This window comes from Heptranchias perlo, chromosome 19 (assembly GCF_035084215.1).
Source record: "Heptranchias perlo isolate sHepPer1 chromosome 19, sHepPer1.hap1, whole genome shotgun sequence".
Lineage (NCBI taxonomy): Eukaryota > Metazoa > Chordata > Chondrichthyes > Hexanchiformes > Hexanchidae > Heptranchias > Heptranchias perlo.
Window position 1 is genome coordinate 20,710,695 of NC_090343.1, and position 19,703 is coordinate 20,730,397.

The 19,703-nt window shown below is 40.5% G+C and overlaps 1 protein-coding gene across 2 annotated transcripts in view; it reads right to left on the reverse strand.

Annotated features, from left to right (window-relative positions):
* hck (HCK proto-oncogene, Src family tyrosine kinase) overlaps positions 1-15,338 on the reverse strand; it is a 76,820-nt gene extending 61,482 nt beyond the window's left edge. For both annotated transcript variants that reach the window (XM_068000444.1, XM_068000443.1), the window contains exon 1: positions 15,126-15,338. The gene's annotated coding sequence lies outside the window, so the exon portion shown is untranslated. The remainder of the gene's footprint in view (positions 1-15,125) is intronic.
* Between the last annotated feature and the right edge of the window lie 4,365 nt (positions 15,339-19,703).

The window sequence follows — 19,703 nt, forward strand, 5'->3', positions numbered from 1 at the left end:
GTCACTGACTAGAAACAAGGGGGAAAGAATGAGAACTTGCACAGTTCCTTTAGACGCAAAATGTCCCAAAGGCACTTCACCAGGTAAGGGAGTTGAGACGATTTGGACGTGGAGCAGGATTTGGGAGAAGGGTTGAGAGGTGACTGATGGCAAAGTTGAAGTAGGTTTGAGGGGGCTTTTAAAAAGTGGGAAAAAAAGTGCAGCAAGGAGCTAGGGCTTAAGAGAATTCCGTAGAGCAGGATCATGATGGCAGAAAGTGAGCGAGAGGGTAAATCCACAGACTCCAAAAAGAACAAAGTGAGAACTGCAATGTATGGCTGAAGGAGGTTACAAAAGTAGGTTGGAGAGAGACAGTGAAGGTGATTTCTAAATAAAGGTAAGGATTCTGAAGTAAATTTGCTGGCTATGGGGAGCTGGTAGAGATTGGCAAGGACAGAAGTGATAGGGACTTATAACTGGATAAAATGTAGGCACCAGAGAATTGGCTGAGTTGAAGTTTGTGTAGGGTGGAGCTCAGAAGGTCAGAGAGAACCAGTAGAGTCGAGCTTGGAGGGAAAAACAGCATTGATGAGGTAGGTAGAGAAGTGGGTGATATTTTGGGGTAGAAATGGGCAGTCTTGGTGATGGATTGGATGTAGGGTTTGATGCTCAGTTTAGGGTCAAGCAGGAAGCCAGATTAATTTGCTAATGATTGGCCTCTTCATATGGAGAAGTGTCACCCTTCTGCTTGGACTAGCCCCCATGGAGCACAATTAAAATCAGGAGCACTTTTTGTATGGGTCATGGGAACAAGCTCACATTCTTGTGCTCAGAGTTCAATACACTAAAGAACTGCACAGTGCAGCAAATACAGAATTCTGAACTAAAATCTTCCCACTTCAGCACAATTATATAGCCAAACCCACTGTTCAGTGTGGTATAAAGGTAGTGAAACCTTTCACAGATTGAAAGATGTGTATATGAGATCTCCTATGATGCTTATGAGTAACCCTGAAAAAAACTGATAAAATATGAGTGATATATATCAATCTATCCAAAACAACTCTCACTCTCTCTAAAGAATTGGGAAGAAATTTGCATGAGACACCAATCAGCTGCAAGATATTTGCCTGGATTAAATTTTCCTATTAAGATTTTGGAAATACACATGGTACACGCACACACAGTTACATCACAGACATGACTTAGTTTTGTTTGGGTAGAATTTCTGAATGATTAAATAGCAGCAACACAAAGATTTTAAAATGTCTTCATTTCTACCTTCCACTTATACTAAGTTATCAAAGCAGTGCATTTTTGACAATTTACACATTTATTCAAATGTAAATGTTCAAAGTACAAGAGGTTCAGGGAATTAATTACAGACATATGGGTTTCTTGATGGTTTGGGCCAGTACATGCAGTTGTAGCTACAACTTGTGCACTTAGCAAACTCACCACCACACAAACACACTCCTACAAATTTAACACTGACCATCTGTTCTTCTATATCTGAAAAGAAACAGCTGCATTTAAAAATATATATTTTCTTTTTATAAGGTAGGCCGTTTTCACTCCCTCCACAAACACCACACAACTCAGCTTTCACTTTTTGCTTTCTCAGAACTAAAGCTCGTGTATAGATCTGGCCTAATGTAGTAATGGAAAATCTTCAGCAAGATCATACTGCACACTTATTTTTTATGTGTGACATAATCCTTTTCTCTCTGTTTAATGCAATGGGGAACATGTTTGTTGTAGAAACAGTATTTAACAAATACATGTTAAAAGCAGCTAAATTAGTTTCCTAGCAGAATATACCAAATGTAACTCAAAGAATTTACTGTTGTACTGCGGATATATTTTATTAGACTGACAGTAGTTATTCTAAGTGCTCTTAGTTTTCAAGTATCTCCACAGCCTGGTGCATTCTCCAAGTAACTGGGCCTCTAGGCTGTCCCTTATTTACATTTACCATTCTTCTATTACGTAAAACTAACATAACTAGATAATCTTATGCTCCCAAGAAATATTCCAATAAAAAGGTTTCCCCTCCCAGATGAGTGCAAACAGTCTCTTGGATCTTGCCCGAATCGATCATTCTATTCCTCTGGTTTCAAAAGTGGTCTCTGATTCAGCTTAGGTTATTAACGTTCCTCACAGTACTAGGTCGTAGAACTCGGTCCCTTTTTGGTTCCGATTGCTTTGGGGATACGATTAAGTTGAAGTCATCTCATTACAGATCCACTAAGTATTCCGACAACATATAATTAAAGCATTGAAACTTCTTGTTGCACTATCCCTTTGGTCTTTAAAATCGGTATTCTAGACAGTCATCTTCATTCACATTTGGTTCCTGTCTCACTAAAATTGTATTGGCATCTGGTAGAACTTATACTCTTTTCCTTTGAAGTTGGCTAAATGTGATCAGTAAGGAATGATTTTGCTGGTAATATTGGTAAGCTTGTTCTCAACAAATCTCATTGGCTATAGTGCCGCAGAATTGCTATTTTGCAGTGGCATTATGGGATGGTTCTCAAAATGGAGTCTTCTTGATTGCTTTAGCAGATCCTTTTATAGTTTTTACCATTCTCCTTGCTCTCCTGTTACACTATGGGTATTAAGGGCCACTTGTAAAGTGAGTAAAACCAATAGTTCCTTGGAATGATCAATTCCTCTACAAAAACTGTGATCCATAACGTAACTTTACTTTTGTAGGTATAAGTATGAACCTCCGATGTGTCATCGCTACTTGAGATGTAGCTTTGGTTAATGGAGCAATTTCTACATATGAAAATTAGTAGAACTTCTTTCACTTTGAAAAGTTCGTTCTGACTTTCTGGCAAAGATGTAGCAGTAGAACAAAAATCATATGTTCAGCTAATTTTTCTCTCTTTTGCATGTTTGGGACAAGTCCACAACAATTTGTTCAAACTGCTTAGTCTATTTTCTGCATTTTCAGATCCCTTAGTGTTCTGCATGTTCTCTGCCCAATATTTCAGACCACACTGATAAGAAATCACCAGACAATTGCCTCAATATATTGGTCAATTTTGACCCATCAATTCCCAAACTGCTCTCTAGCTTTTATTTTTCTAGCCAGTGTATATTGTTCCATAACCAATCTTACAGCAAAAATCTTTTTTTAAAAATCTAAGAGGCAACAGGTCAATATTTTTGTGGCCCAACAGAGATATAAATGGCTGTGATCAGTATGGAGAAATTTTCAAATAAAAATGTATTTGTGATCTTTGCAAATTACTCCATCATAGTTACTATTAGTGAATGCTACTATACCTGGTCAATAAAGAGTTATGTTAGTGCTGTAGTTATGATACTGGACTAGTAATCCTGAGAACATTAAACTGCTATCATGGGATTTAAATTGAGAATTTGAATTCAGTTTAAGAGAAAAATCTGGAAATAAAAAGCTAGTATCAATAAAAGCGACTATGAAGCTGTGAAATTGTAAAAAAAAAAAATTCTGGTGCACTAATGTCCTTTAGTGAAGGAAACCAGTCATTCTTACTCAGTCTGGCCTATATATATGACTCAAGTCCCATACCAGTGTGGTTGACTCCTAACTGCCCTCTGAAGTGGACTAGCAACACAGTTTTACCAAATCACTACAAAAAAATACGACATGGACTGCAGCAGTTCAAGAAGGTGGCCCACTATCACCTTCAGGAGGGCAATAAACACTAGCCTTGCCAGTGACACCCACATCTCCAATGACTAAAAATAAAACAGAATTTATATAACAAGCAACTGCATAAAGAATCACATCCAAATCCTGTACAGTAATTACATATTTCAGATGCAGGATTTTTAAAATTCAGTCGGTCATATGCCTGTAACACTGCATGTTGTGGCAGTGCTTCATTTCTGTCCACCATTTTGTGAAGTGCTGTGGTGATATTGTAATTGTTTGAGCTCTACATATTAGCTAGAGACTGGTAACAGCAACAGCTTTGACTGGAGTGTTAGCAACTTGACACTACAATTTGATTTTCTAAAGATCATTTAGTCAAATGAGTCAATACAAAAATTAATAGAAATGTGATTTAACTCCAAAGCAGGCACAAAGACTTTTTTCCCCCAAATTTGAAAGATTTAAAGATCTCAATTAAAATGTGAAAAACACATAAAATTTACATCAATTCGTGTTGACAGGACCTGAACAGTATATCATTGGAATAATGCACAGAAAATAGGGAAAAGATACATTTTTATATTGGAAGGTGAATATGCAGTATTCTGAATTTTGAACATGTTAAGACTCCACTACCTGTGAACTACAGTGAAACCTGTAAATTAGACACCTAAGGGAATGGCACCAGCTAACTTTTTTTTGCAGGTGTCCTTAATTTCAAAATGGTCACTGTATGCACTGTAAAAAAATTTCCAACAATCTTGAAGAGCCAGTTGAGATTACGATCAGCACCTAATCAGCTGCAACATTGCCAAGAATTTAAGTTTGAAAGCAAGTATAACAAAACTAATGTGCCAAGTTCAGGACCTGCCCAGTGGAACCTGTTGCTAACACTCTCAGACGAAGAACAACCATACCCACGTGGGGTCAGGTGCTTGCGCATCTTCTGATGTGCGGTTAACAAGCTTGCTTTTGGCAGCAGGAATAGCGGCTGCAGGGGTGATTCAAACACCGATACCGGCATGGACAAAAAGGAATCCAGTAACTATCCATCGGTCATCACGATCTTCAGACTCCGATACAGTACGTACTTTGAAAAAAATTAACCCGTGTTTTAAGTTGTAAAAGGGCTTGGTGCATTGAAGAACGTCCGTAGTTTGTAATTTGAGAGGGTCTGGTTTCAGACTGCCTCGTCTATTTTACAATGCAAGTGTCTTTTTTTTTTGCACTTATTTGGGTCTTTAAGTGTCTGTTTTTTTTGGGAGCGTCCATTTACACACGTTTCACTATATTTGCTGATACTGTTGTAATATTGTTTGGGAATTTGATCAGTGTCTTTCCCTTCTCTCCCCTCCACCTAGGATAAGCCTAGTATTGCTCCCTGTTCATAGGAACAAGCGGGAGTTGAATCTCCTGAAAAGTTTACTCTATTTGCCAGTAAGTGGCCAAAAAGATGCAGCTGAAAAAATGCTCCCGGACTCACACTCATTTACGAATATGTGCAGTCTGACCAGTACAGAAACAACAACCATCAATCCTGCACACAACAAACTGCTCTGAAGATAACTGTTCCAGGAAACAGAGCAATTGCAACTTGAAAGCTTTTAAAAAATTAGGGAGTAGTGTCAAAGACCATACAAAAGGGAGACTCCCGATAATTCAAGTCATTGCCAGTTATGCTGTCGCGAGATACACATCAAGGTGGTCCCAGATTCAATCCGCAGTTTAAGTCAGCCTTCGCTCCATGGTAGCACTTTTGCCTCCGAGTCAGAAAGTCGAGGGTTCAAGCCACTCAAGACTTGAGCACGCGATGTAGGCCGACACTTGCAGTGCAGTACTGAAGGAGTGAGGCACGGTCTTTCAGATGAGACGTAAAACAGAGGTCCCTTCTGTCCCCTCAGGTGGATCTAAAGGATCCTGTGGCACTTCCAAGGAGTAGGGGAGTTCTCCTGGTGTCCTGGCCAACATTTATTTCTCAACCAACACCCCAAAACAAAATTATCTGGCAACTTAACTCATTGCTGTTTGTGGGACCTTGCTCTGTGCAAATTGAATGCCACATTTCCCAAATTACAACAGTGACCACGCTTCACATGTACTCCATTGGCTGTAAAGCACTTTGGAAAGTCCGGAGGTTATGAAAAAGGTAACAAAAAAATGCAAGTTCTTTTTTCTTTTCTTGTCAGTTATGCTGAGTTAACTGATCTCAGCTGGGGTTGGAGGACAGTAGGGAGGCTGCAACTGAGAACAGCAACTCAAGGCCATAGACATGGGGAAAGAAAGTCAAAATAATGATTGCTATCTGTAGACTCCTTTTAGAAGGCATGTGTGGACATTAGCCAAGGACAGGATCATGCTCAGTTGTGATCTATCCAACCATTGAATAGTCTACCTTCATTCATTATCTAGGTTCACACATGAAGAATGGCCAGTTGGCTGAAGAAAAGGAGGGGACAATGGATATAGAACAGCCTCAGTATAATCAGATTCATAACATCTCTAAGGCCTTGATCAAAGAATTATATACACACACACACACCTGTGTTGAGGGATTACCAGAGTGGCTACAGGCTCATTCATTTCCACAAAAGAACAAATCAACAAGATGTAGGTAGCAAATATTCTACACAATTGCTGGTTTCCTCACAGTCTTGGGCATTATTATTCTCCTAAAATGGAGATTCTGGTGACCACAGTCAGTCCAACGGCACACACTGCATAAACTGAAGGCTTTGCATTCAATGTGCAAACAGCTTGTAATGTACAAACATTGTTGCATGAGAATACACAATATCCATGATCAACACACGACTCCTCTATCTTCAGCTGATTGCATGCAGAGACAATGACCAGCCGCAAATATGGGGCTTGTACTACAGCCTAAAATGTATCCCGTAACATTGTGCAACCCATAGATGCAGCAAAATATAGATACAAGCACATACAGTCTGTTATAAGCCAACATTTGGTGTCCTCAAGAATTACTTAATGGGGAAAGAAGGGAGTAAAAACTTCACACAATGAGCCAGCCAAAGTGTGCTGAACATTTGCTTTATTTTGCACAACTTTGACAGTGAGGAACTACACCAGTCCTTCTAGGCCATCCATATTCATCTATGACCATGCCAACTATCTGCACCACAGAATGAGATAGCATTCACATGCGCCAGGAAACTTCAAAAACACACTAGGGAGATGAATTTCCGTGAGGATTCTCCCAATCGCCCACTGTAACTTTAGTGGAAGAGTCACAGGGAAATGGTGTAAAAATGTAATTCCCCCACCCCGAGGTTTCCACAGCTCTTCCGCTAAAGTTTCAGCGGACAAGCAGGAGAAGCCTCATGGAAATTCAACCCTGGTCACACATACCCATCATATTAATCTTACACCTATAATAACTGGGGCCAAAATAAGTTATCTGCTACAATATAGCATATCTTTCTCCTATAGTCAGATCAGCCATGCAATCAGAAATATTATATATCAGACATGACAAAGCCAAAAACAGTGATAATTGTACCCTCAAAAAGTGTGCCCACTCTTACGTATTCACATAATAGCCTTGCCCATATTTCTTCTACACCTGTCATGTACAATCTACACCTCTTAATTCAAAAGTTGCTTAATTCAACTTCTGATAATTCTATTTTTCCAGCACTATTTGCCCCATTTTGCTGTGTTATTTATGTTTAATTCAAATTATTGGATAATTTAAAAATTTTTGGTGCTAAAAATGTTGAATTATCAGGAATAGACAGTACCTGCAAAGGTGCCCTTGGATCATTTAGTTGGTAACTCAGTCCTCTCCAGCTTTTCCTTAGAACATTCACCAGGCCAGTTTTCTGCTGCTTGTGGTGAATGAGATGAGCGCTCTTCAGCCAAAAAAAAACAAGCCACCACTCTTCAAATCACCACCGCAAGTACAATGAAGGACACTTTAGCGTCCGTGAGATGGAACCTTTGGCTGATTTTTTTTTTCAAATGCTCAATTTGTTCCTAATACAGATTAAGAGATTAATTTCTGCTTAAAGTGCAAAACTATGATTGTCACAGCTGAGTGTGGTGGCTTAGATTCCTAAACAGGTGTATCATGGTGCTGCAGAGAGGAAACTGCTGTTGCCTCACTTTCGTAAGTTGAGCAGTTTGAATGGTCAATGCCTCCATTAAGAGCTCTAATGGACAATAAGCAGAAACTCAGCCCTTTTATGATGTAGAAATTGTAAAAGATATCAAATAGCTGGGTTTTTTGGTTACTAAAACTGAATTTTCCATTTCATCAAGTTACCCATCAGCCTCAGATACAGTGAAAATACTGATACATTGACACACTCTTATGGTTAGAGCTTTTCTATAAATGGATGTTACTAAATATAAAAAGTGAACATTCATCCAAATATACTCAGTTTTAAAAACTTATCAATCCTGTTATACAGGCTTAAACTATTCTCTCCCACCAGTATGGTGCAAAGACTCAAAAGAAATCAAACTGTTTTATGAAGGACATCGTAATACCTTTAAAGATAAACTGAAATGTTTATCACAGATGCAAGTAAATTCAAGTTCACACTAAAGCCTGTGGCTTAGACATTCTCCTGCCTATGTTTGTCATGCTAATTTTGGTTCTTTTTCTACCCTTTTACTAAGCCATTTCCTTCAACTGCCTCATTTATACTTACTAACGGATACTAATTCTGCGAGTCCTCTAACCAGCTCACTTTATGTTGCATTATTTCCTGCCTGCTCCTTGTCTACAGTTTAAATTTCACTGCAATGAAGCATGTTAAAGTCCCCTTGCAAGTGTCCCTGAATCGGCATTGCAGAATTGTAACATATTTTACATCATGCCATATAGAAACAGTGTGCATTGTGTCATACCCATTTGGAGAGCATTACAAGGTCAATATAAAACATTTTTAATGCAGATGGAAAGCAGTTTGAGGTCAATGGAGATTTCCAGTCATAACATTCTGCTGATATTGGTTTTCTTCCCCAACACACTAGCCGTGCTGAGGTATAGTTCCAGCAACGCTGACATCTTTTCAGTACCTTGCCCATGTAACTATTCTTCATGTGTCAGTTTATACAGTAGGAATTCTGCCCCTTACGCTCTCCAGAGGCTGGTCAGAAGCCACACCAAATGACAGCAGGCATAGGTTCCATTGTGGGCTTAGTAAGGGCCATAGACAGGTTTTCCAGCAATGGCAATTGATCCCAGAATCCAGGGACTTGTTATTTTAGAACAGAGGCTCCCATTTCCCTTTGGAGAAAGGGTGAACAATTTTTAAAGTTCCTTTGGCCCATTAGGACCTCTGCAGGGTGCCACTCTGATTTTCTATCAGGCAGACAGAGCTGCCTCTGTTACACTTCTACAGGCACAGGTTGCCCACCCTAATTACTTAATGACCCCATCCTCAGGATTTGGGATGAGGGCTGCATCCTCTGCTGCAGGCAGCTGGGACCATCAGCCATCTAGGGTCAGAGCAGGGACCCCATAATTTTGGCCCAAGTGGCTGTAGACTAGATAGCATTATAACTAAGCCCAATCCTGTAGAATTAAACACCTACTTTTTAAAATCAAACATCACTGGATAGGATGTGGAGATGCCGGTGATGGACTGGGGTGGACAAATGTAAGGAGTCGCACAACACCAGGTTATAGTCCAACAGCTTTATTTGAAATCACAAGCTTTCGGAGCTTTGCTCCTTCACTTCACCTGACGAAGGAGCAAAGCTCCGAAAGCTTGTGATTTCAAATAAAGCTGTTGGACTATAACCTGGTGTCGTGCGACTCATCACTGGATAGTGATTAGAAGCAGGAATCCTGGTTGATGTTTAGCACAGAGAATGGAGGCTAATTATAGAGACCAACTGCAACTTGTCTGAGATTACTCTAGAAAGGCATAGACATCAGAGAGACATGATTGAAGTATTTAAATTAATGAAGGGACTAGACTGTGTACATGTAGACAATGATATTAGTCTCTTCCAGGAATTTGTCCAGCTTCCTTTTGAACATTTGCAGTGAATCTGCATCCACTGCACGAGCCGGCAATTTGTTCCAAGATACATGCACTAGTGATTAATTAAATATATTATTGTATATAAAAAATGAGTGCAGGTTTTTATTGCAGCACATATTTCTCTCCTAGAGATGCCCAAAATAGAGGGAGAGATATATCAAAGGGGCGACATATAGTGTCAGAAAACTGAGTTGTGAAGAAAACTTGCACTGCTCATATCTGAAAGGAAGAAAATGAGAGGGGCTCTTAAGAGGTATATAAGCAGAATAGAAAAAGGCTAATCCTGTGCAGGAGAAGGGAACATAATAAAAAACAAATTCAGAACTAATGTCAGTAAACAAAAAAGTGATTAATATCTGGAATGGTCATCTTGGTAGGATAGTGAAGGCAAAAACTCAAAGGTAGTTAGATGCTATAATTGGGGAGGGGGGTGGGGGAAGAGAGACGAGATATTCATACATTTCTGCGGAAGGAACAGCTAAATGGGCCAAATAGCTAGCCTCATTTGTGCTTACTTTTCAGGTGTAAATCCAGCAGCAGCTCACAGTCAGATGCCTGAACTTTGCCTCACTTTATTTACAAGCTCTGAATGGTGGTGCCAAGATACACTGCAAAAGTGACCTATACATTTTTTTTTAAAATTTGAACTTTCAAGAAGTTTTTAAGAGCACTACATCAGTATAACAGGCAGCCATACTGCACAATGGGAGTATACCACACAACTAGTAGCCTGGTGGTCTTGATGGTAACAAGAAGAAACTTGAGACAGCACCGACAATAGGGATGTTGCACTTTAGAACCAGATTTCTGCTAATGGTGGCTCAGCTCCATTCCCAAAACTGCATTATGACAACAGCCTCTCTTTCTCTAAAGATCTTTATCTGTGCCGGTTCTCTGGCTCGAGGCAAATTTAGCTGTGCTGTATGCAGCATGTCCTCACCTGGCACCTTCCCTCATTCTCATTCTACAAACTGCACCAACTAGAACTAGAATATTTTACTTCCCACAGAATCAAGTATGTCAAGGTCAGTTCTTAGATGGGTAACATATTAATGCTGCCGTCTCCATAATGCAACGGTACCACATTGAAATGGAACAAAAACCAGCAGGAACACAACAGTTCATTAAAATAAAGCACAAGAACAAGCTTGCATTTATATAGTGGCTTTCATGACCACCGGACATTCTAAAGCACTTCATCGTCAATTAAACACTTTTGAAGAATCATCACTGTTGTTAAGTAGGGAAACATGGTGGACAGGAAGGTCCCGCAAACAGCGATGATCAGATAATCTGTTTTAGTGATAAATATCTGTTCAGAGATAAGTGTTAGCCAGGACACCAGGGGAACTCCCCTGCTCTTCTTTGAATAGTGCCATGGGATCTTTTACGTCCACCAGAGCACGCAGACAGGACTTCAGTTTAACTTTTCATTTGAAAGACAGTACAGCACTCCCTCAGTATTGCACTGAATTGTCAGCCTAGATCAAGTGCTCAAGTCTCTGGTGTGGGGCTTGAACCAAGAATGTTAGCACCAAACCAAGGCCGACACCTTGGGAAACTTAAGACATTGCTGAGACTATGAGTTTGGATCTTTTGCTGAAATTGACAAATGGAATTTAACAATGACATTTGCTATAATACTTTAGGTGTGAAGTTGTTGAATTTTAAGGACTGTGCCACATTTGTAAGCAAAGTTCAAGGACTATGCTGTGGTGTCTATTCACTCAATTCAAACTCTAGCTATCTTCACATAGACTGACCTAATTTCTCAAACAAAACTTGGCAAGGACTGAAGTTTTTTTTAAATATAGAAATAAAAGGCTGCTTATAGTCAGTACAGAAATTAATCAACTGCTGTCATTGTTGGGTATTGCATGTGCTGCATAAGGATCTCCTTGACAGAGGTCACCAAAGTTCATCTGCTTCAGTTCCTTATTCACAAAAGGGCTGCCTTCCAGGCTATGAGTACAGTATCCTTTCAAATTGCCAATTTAGCTTAAGATTTAAAGAAACACCACTTTCAGAATGTACTTCTCCACACAGCTTCCTTCTCTAAGCACTGGATTTTGCAGTATGCTGACACACCAAAGCTCTACATACGAGTGCCAATAAGGTTGGGCTTGTAATTCCCCATTTGATTCAGCATAATTTTCTCAAGGAAGATGGGAAACTATAAACTTTCACTGCATGGCTCAGGTATCCACCAACACTCACAATATGATTTAACGCTTTCATCTGTAACGTGTCAATAATCATCAGCAACTAACATCGCTATAGTGCTTGTGACGTAAAAAATACACCGAGTATTTTATAGGGCAGTGAATAGAAAGAGCAGACCAAGCAAAGGTATAGTGTCAGGAGGAGGCAAAGGAGCATTCAAAAGGGACTTAAGGATGCTTTTGAAGGTAGGGAGGGAAGTGGCAAGGCTAAGGTACTGAGGGAAGGAATTCCAGAGGACAGGGGCAGAGTGGCTGCTGATGGAAGAGAAGATAAGTAGGCCAGTGTTGAGTGGAGGGTGCATGCAGGGATGCAAGGTTGGAGGTAGAAAAGATGTGGAGATGCCGGTGATGGACTGGGGTTGACAATTGTAAACAATTTTACAACACCAAGTTATAGTCCAACAATTTTATTTTTAGTCCCACAAGCTTTCGGAGGCTTCCTCCTTACTCAGGTGAACGGTGTGGAAATTCCACACCGTTCACCTGAGGAAGGAGGAAGCCTCCGAAAGCTTGTGGGATTAAAAATAAAATTGTTGGACTATAACTTGGTGTTGTAAAATTGTTTACAGGAGGTAGGAGAGGCAGAGGTCATGGATGGATTTGATGGTGGATAAGAATCTTCACAGTTGATTCTCTGGAGGATGGGAAGCCAGTGGAGGTTGGCAATGAAAGGGATGAGAGTATAAATGTGCAAGAGAACTTGTGCCACATCATTTTGGATGACTTGTAGTTTACAAATGGTGGAGGCTGGCCAGGCAAGCATTAGAGAAATCAGCCATGAGATGATAAAAGTGTAGATTAGGGAAGGGGGGGCAAAGCAGAAAGAGATGATGTTTCAGAGAAAGAAAGCGATCTTGGGGACAGTTGTAGTGAAGGAAGCAGAGTTTGCGACGAGCAGCATACCAACATTCTGTACCTCTGAACTTATCCAGATGTGGCAGCTGAGGAGGTAGATGGAGTAAAGGGCAGCAGCATGTGGTTATTTGTGGCAGCTGATAGCAGCTTTGGCTTTGTTGACATGAGCTTGAGAAAGCTTTGTCTTGACCAGGTCTGAATTTCAGATGGACAGTTTGAGAATGGCAACAGTTGTAGGGTCAATAGAGGAGGCAGAAAAGGTAGAGCAGAGTGGCATTGGTATTCATTTGAAAACTGGCTATGCTTCCAGATGATTTTGCTAAGGAGTAGTGCACAAATGATGAAAAGGATGGAACCCTGGGGTACATTAGGGATGACTATGCAGGCACCAGGGAAGAAGCCATTGGAAGTGATGTAATATCTACAACGTGAAAGGTAGGAGTAGAACCAGGAAAAAGCAGCAACAGAAAAGGTGGACCATAGAGGAGATACATTCAAAGGACAATCAAGTTATTGAAAATATTGAAGGCAGCAGAGAGATCGAAGATGAGAAGGAGGGAGAATGAGCTGCAGATACACAGGATTTCATTGGTGACTTTGACAAGTGCAGTCTCCAGGCTGTACATCAGGCATTTAAGGGGTCATTTTAAACTAAGCTGCTTGATACAAAACTAACAGGATCAGGTTAGGTGCACATTTTACACCCCACCCAATTATCACTGAAATTAATGGAAAGTAAAAATCAGATAGGGGTGTAAACCAGAGCCTGATCACATCCTGTCAGTTTCCCACCAAGCAGGTTAGGTTAAGATAACCCCCTTAATGTTGTAGATCACAGCTTTCAAAACTGGGGTCCCCAAGCCAAGGGGGTCCTTGAAGTTATCAGATTTCTGATAAGCACATTACTTCTAGATTACATATTAATACTTTCTGTAATGATAGCACTGTTTGCCTTTGGATAGCTGACACTCTCTTTTGAAAGTTGTAAGAATTTATCATGTGTACAGGTTTCCCAGAATGTGTCATTGTTTGCAGGGATTCACACCTCTCTCACTTCCCTCCCCCCAAAGAGTTGGAAAATCTGTTATAAATGGAAGTTCAGATTGTAAGTCAGAATCCAGGAACTGTTCCATGTACTATTCTAATGACAACACCCCCCCCCCCCCAGTTTGGTCAGATAAGCCTTTTAGAGCCGAGCTCCAATTCTAGTTCCCTAATTCTCACTTTAAAAAAAAAGTGAACCAATAGATTAACCTTACAGCATTTCATGCAACTTTGCGAAAGTTTTCATTAAACCCAGACACCTACCTTCTTCCACCCTTCCCCTTGTCAAGCTCCAAGTAAAATGATTTGAACAGTTGGTTCAATGTAGGGGGCTCCCCCCCCCCAGGTCATACAGTCGCGTATAGCTTCAAAGCTATCACACATGTCAAGATTGACTAGCTGCTTAGTTACTATTATACTATGTGCCCTATTTCCTGGTAGCTGGCAATTAAAGCGAGGCTTGTGCAGGAGAATCGAATGGTCAACGCTATGTAAGGTAACATAGGACAAGGATAAGGATAATGAGGGACAACGAACAGCGGTCTCAGTCACACAGGACATAATTGGTAACTTTAACCAGTATGGTGTTGCTACTGCAAATCCAACAAACGTTGTAGCTCACAGGTCTCGTAACTAGGGTCCTTGATCCGGGGGGGGGGGGGTCCACGTGCTTATCAGTTTTCTATATCCTTTGGCTCATTCGCATCTTACTTCTGATATAAATAAAACATTAGCACCCTTTTTCTTTTAGGGTGGACGAAACAACATTTTCAGGAGATCTCTAGAAATCTCTCAGTATATTTGCAGCCACCCTCCGAAAATCTGGAAAGCCTCTGCTGTCTATTTAAGTTCGCATAGCAGTCAAAAATCGGGGAATTGCTCCACACACTATTGTGACAATGAACCAGTTCGAAGATAACGCCCTTTAAAAAAATCACCCCAGATGCCATTCTAGTTCCCCAATTATCACCGGTTTCTTTTCCAACAGCATACAATCGACACAGTGTGTTTTTGTCTAATTTAATAATGACCTTTAATAAGGGAACTTTTTACTGAAGGAACTGCTCGGACAATTGGGCAGAAAGAGAGTATCGTCCTCGGTGCGGAAGTAGCCCACGGACCGAAGCGATCTGATCTCTACAACCGATAGGTTTCAGAAGATAAACGTTCAACCAACACTGAACACCGTGGAGCGGTGAACAAAATCCGCACAACTCGGACTCAGACTACCCAACACCGCTTCTTAACACTCCGCGCAACTGGAATCTAAAATCCCAATTTTAGTCACAAATAGTCTTAAACTACAATGTCATGCAGCTTCTATGAAAGTCTGAATTAAACTCAGACACGTACCTTTTTTTCCCCTTTCGCCTGGGAATCACTTAGTAAGTTCCAAGCAAAAAATAAATCTCCGAAAAGTCCGCTCGATGCTTTCTTTTCCTGGTCAGACAATATAAATGTAAAGTCCCATCGTTACCACAGGTATCAGGGTTGAAAATTTCGAATAGTTGCCTGGTCACTTATTATATTGTGTGATCTATTTCCTGGTATCTGGCTGAGCTTGTGAAGGAGCCTGGCTTGGCTGGGAAGTTACCACCCATCGAGCTTTTAATTGGTGCTTGGGGAAAGCAATGATCATTCAGTAGGCGGTGTTTCGGACACAGTAAACTGCAAGGAACGTGAGTGTCAGCCTCGGCTGCCAGGACGAACTAACTATGATTAGAAACGGAAATATAGCCCATTGAGGCAAGGGACGAAAAGCCAATTTGCCTTAATCACTATAGCTGTTGGTGCGCCTTGTTTAATTCTTACAATCAGTTTGAGCTTTAAGAGGGATGTTTCTCGTTGAATTGATCTTGTTGAATTATTTTTCTCTTTATTTTAGGTGGATCGGGGGTGGGGGAGCAGATTCAACAGTAACTTTCAAAAGTAATTTGGATATATACTTGAAAAGGAAAAATTTGCAGGGCTATGGGGAAAGAGCAGGGGAGCGGGACTAATTGGATAGCACTTTCAAAGAGGCGGAACAGGCACGATGGGCCGAATGGCTTCCTATGCAGTAGGATTACACGAAATTGGTCGTGGGCAGTAGTGCAAAACGGACAAAAGGAATCGGCAGCTTCCATTGAAGTCAATGGAAAAGAAAATCAGCCAAAGTGTAAAACGGACTGCCGATTTGCTTTTGTGCCTTCTGCACTACTACCCAAGACCAATTTCATCCCTGGATGATCAAAGATTAATATTGTTGGTGAAAAGTGCAGCCAGAAATCAAGTTGCAACCCCTTCGGGTAGCAAAACAAGGCTGCAATCTCAGGCTGCAGAACAGGTGTCGGCCTGGACCATGGGTAAGTGGCTAAGGTAGTGATCAGATGCCACTGTGCCATGCAACACTTTCCACCCCAGATCCCCAATGGTCCATGGAATCATTTTGAATCATCTGTGCCTCCAGTGCAGCTGAGTATAGAACCATAGAAAAGATACAGCACAGAAGGGGGCCATTCGGCCCATCGTGTCCGCGCCGGCTCGAAGAACAACCAGGTGCCCAGTCTAATCCCACCTTCCCAGTATCTGAGTATCCCAGGTAACTGCTACCAATTGTTTCAAACTTGGGTATGCCATAGATACCTTCTTGGGTTCAGTGGAATCAGTCACTCTCATAAGCAGTCTAAGCACCTTACATTCATAGGAGTTGACTCATACTGCCCTATTTGCAGGATTTTGTACCCCAGGGGTACAACATTAGTAACCCCATGTTACTAAATGGGATATTCGTATCTTTCTCATGTGTAATTCAATCTTACCAAAGGTGGGCCAAGCAAAGTATTGGTAAGATGAGGCTTGAAATGACTCATTAAATTGTTTTATTTCACAGTGAGTACAACTTGTCTTGGCACAAAAATAATAAACACATTACACTTTCCAACATCAGTGACTCATCTTTTTTGACTTAAACTAATTTCTAGCTCACCGTGCATTTTATCCTTCTTGCAGCCCTTTTTGTGGGCCTCACTGCTTTGCAGGTTTCTGTTTTAAAAACCTATCTGTCTCCATCTATCTTATAACTGTTACTGTTCACAACCACTAAAAGGGATCAAAACTTTCCAATACAATGGGAGGTAAGGTATTTATAGATTATTGAGACAAGCTAATGAATTGCTTATTATTAACAATATATGAGGAAACAACCTCAAAGATAGCTCATTAGTATCTTAATGACCTATTAGCCCCGATTTTAACATAACCCGTCTGGTGGTAATGTATGGGTTCGAGTCGAATGCCGAGTCAATGAAGTGTAAAACAGGCAGATGTAAAATGGGCATCCAACCCGAACCCACCTCGTTCCTGTTGAATCGGGGCTATTGTCTCAGAACAACCCCACCCCAGCACTTTTTAACTTGCATGAATGTACTATGCTCTAAAACACAACGTTGAAAAGAACTCTTTTTCCAAATACTGTCTGTGGAAAAATTGGTCAACATATCCTGAAACGTGACACTCCCTTTTAATTTTCCTGTTGACCCATGTTGGAGCAATTAAGGGACATAGAGATAGGCACTGCAAAATGCAGTCTAGGTTGAAAGGTGTCTGATTTTTCTGATTTCTGTACCTTCTGACTGGGATTTGTCTAATCAGAGATATTGCTAGTGAACATCCTCAACACAATTATAGATTAAATATCTATCTCTTAAACTCACAAAGAGCAGTCAGTCAAACATATATAAAACTGACAAGGAGCTTGATTTGTATTGAATGGCCTGCCTCCGCCCTTGAATCCCTGACAAGACAAAACATCCATATTCTGCAGGAATTGTATCTACAAACTCGACTAATTCTTGTGAACCTGGTTTTTAATCCCATATCTACATGATAAAAAGAAAGAAGCCAATACTCTAATACATCTTAGACAAAACGCTTCATTTTGCCACACAAACATACTGAGAATTGGAGGATAATTACACAGCACAATGATTCACAATGATGAAAGATAGCATGGTTACACTTACATGATGACTAATGCTGATTTTGGCTTCTATGTCCATGGCAGGGTAAGAACTAAAGTTCATAACCACAGTGACTGAATGGATGCAAAAGTTACTCCATTGAGAAAAAGTAAACTAACAACAATTTACATTTATAAAGCATCTTTAACGTAGGAAAACATCCAAAGGCACTTTACATAAGCGTAATCAGACAAAAATTGACACTGAGCCACAGAAGAAGATATTAGTAGGAGTGACTAAAAGCATGGTCAAAGAGGTAGGTTTTAAGGAGAGTCTTAAAGGAGGAGAGAAGAGCAGCAATTTAGGGAGGGAATTCCAAAGCTTAGCACCCAGACAGCTTAAACCAAGAAGAAAAACATCAGATAAGTTTGGAAGCGCATAAGAAGTGAACACAAGTGATAAGAAAACAAAGATGGTGATGAGAAGAGGGATCAGGAATAACACTATCAACAACTTTAATTTATATAGCACCTTTAACGTAGTAAAGCATCCAAAGGCACTTCACTGGAATGTTATCAAACAAAATTTGACACCGAGCCACATAAGGAGATATTAGGACAGGTGACCAAAAGCTTGGTCAAAGAGGTAGGTTTTAAGGAGTATCTTAAAGGAGGAGAGATAGGTAGTGAGGCAGAGATGTTTAGGGAAGAAATACCAGAGCTTAGGGCCTAGGCAGCTGAAGGCACGGCCACCAATGATGGAGCAATTAAAATCAGGGATGCGCAAGAGGCAAGAATTGGAGAAGCGCAGAGATCTAGGAGGGTTGTAGGGCTGGAGGAGGTTACAGATATAGGGAGGGGTGAGGCCATTTGAAAACAAGGATGAGAATTTTAAAATCGAGGCATTCCCGGACCGGGAGCCAATGTAGGTCAGTGAGCTCAGGGGCATTGGAAGTACAGGACTTGGTGAGAGTTAGGATATGGGCAGCAGAGTTTTGGATGAGCTCAAGATTATGGAGGGTGGAAGATGGGAGGCCAGACTGGAGACCATTGAAATAGTCAAACCTAGAGGTAACAAAGGCATGGATGAGAGATTCAGCAGCAGATGAGCTGAGACAGGGTCAGAGACGGGTAATGTTACGGAAGTGGAAGTAGGCAGTCTTGGTGATGGAGTGGATACATGGTCAGAAGCTCATCTCAGGGTCAAATAGGATGCCAAGGTTGCAAACAGTCTGGTTCGGCCTCAGACAGTGGCCAGGGAGAGGGATGGGGTTGGTGGCTAGGGAACTGAGTTTGCAGCGTGGACCAAAGACAATAGTTTCGGTCTTCCCAATATCTAGTTGAATGAGGCACAAAACCAATACATTTATCCCAGAGATTGTGAAGAATTCAATTTGGTTTGTGAATATTTACTACCAAAGGAGCAGTAACTAGCACATGTTAGATGATTCTTTATAAATACTATTTTTTTACTGATGCACTGCCAGCTTGGTAATTACTGGGTAGTGTATGATGCCAGACCAATTTGCATTGTAAAAAGTAGTAAGCATTTAAAAAGTTACCTAGAGGTAAATTAGAAAATTAAAAGATGCCAAATACATTATGCTCACTCATATTTGATACGGTGGAAAGAAAACACTTGCATTTATATAGCACCTTACTGAATCATTGAATTTTACAGCACAGATGGAGGCCATTGGACCCATCGCATCTGTGCTCTGAACAAACACTTTGTTAATGCCCATTCCCTTGACTTTGCTGTTTTGTTATTTTGGGATCCTAAAATTCCTCTCTGATGAAAAAAGGTATGCCTATTTTTTTCCGTAATTAACAACCTCTTAGCATAATTATTGAAATGCACAGCTTTCAATCAGGTAGTTTCTGAAAATCCAATTTTATTAGCAGCTTGTTAATTATGGAGAAAAACATAATTCTCCCATTTTTTTATTAAAAGATAAATTTCACACCAAATTTTGTTTTTTGCTCTTTGT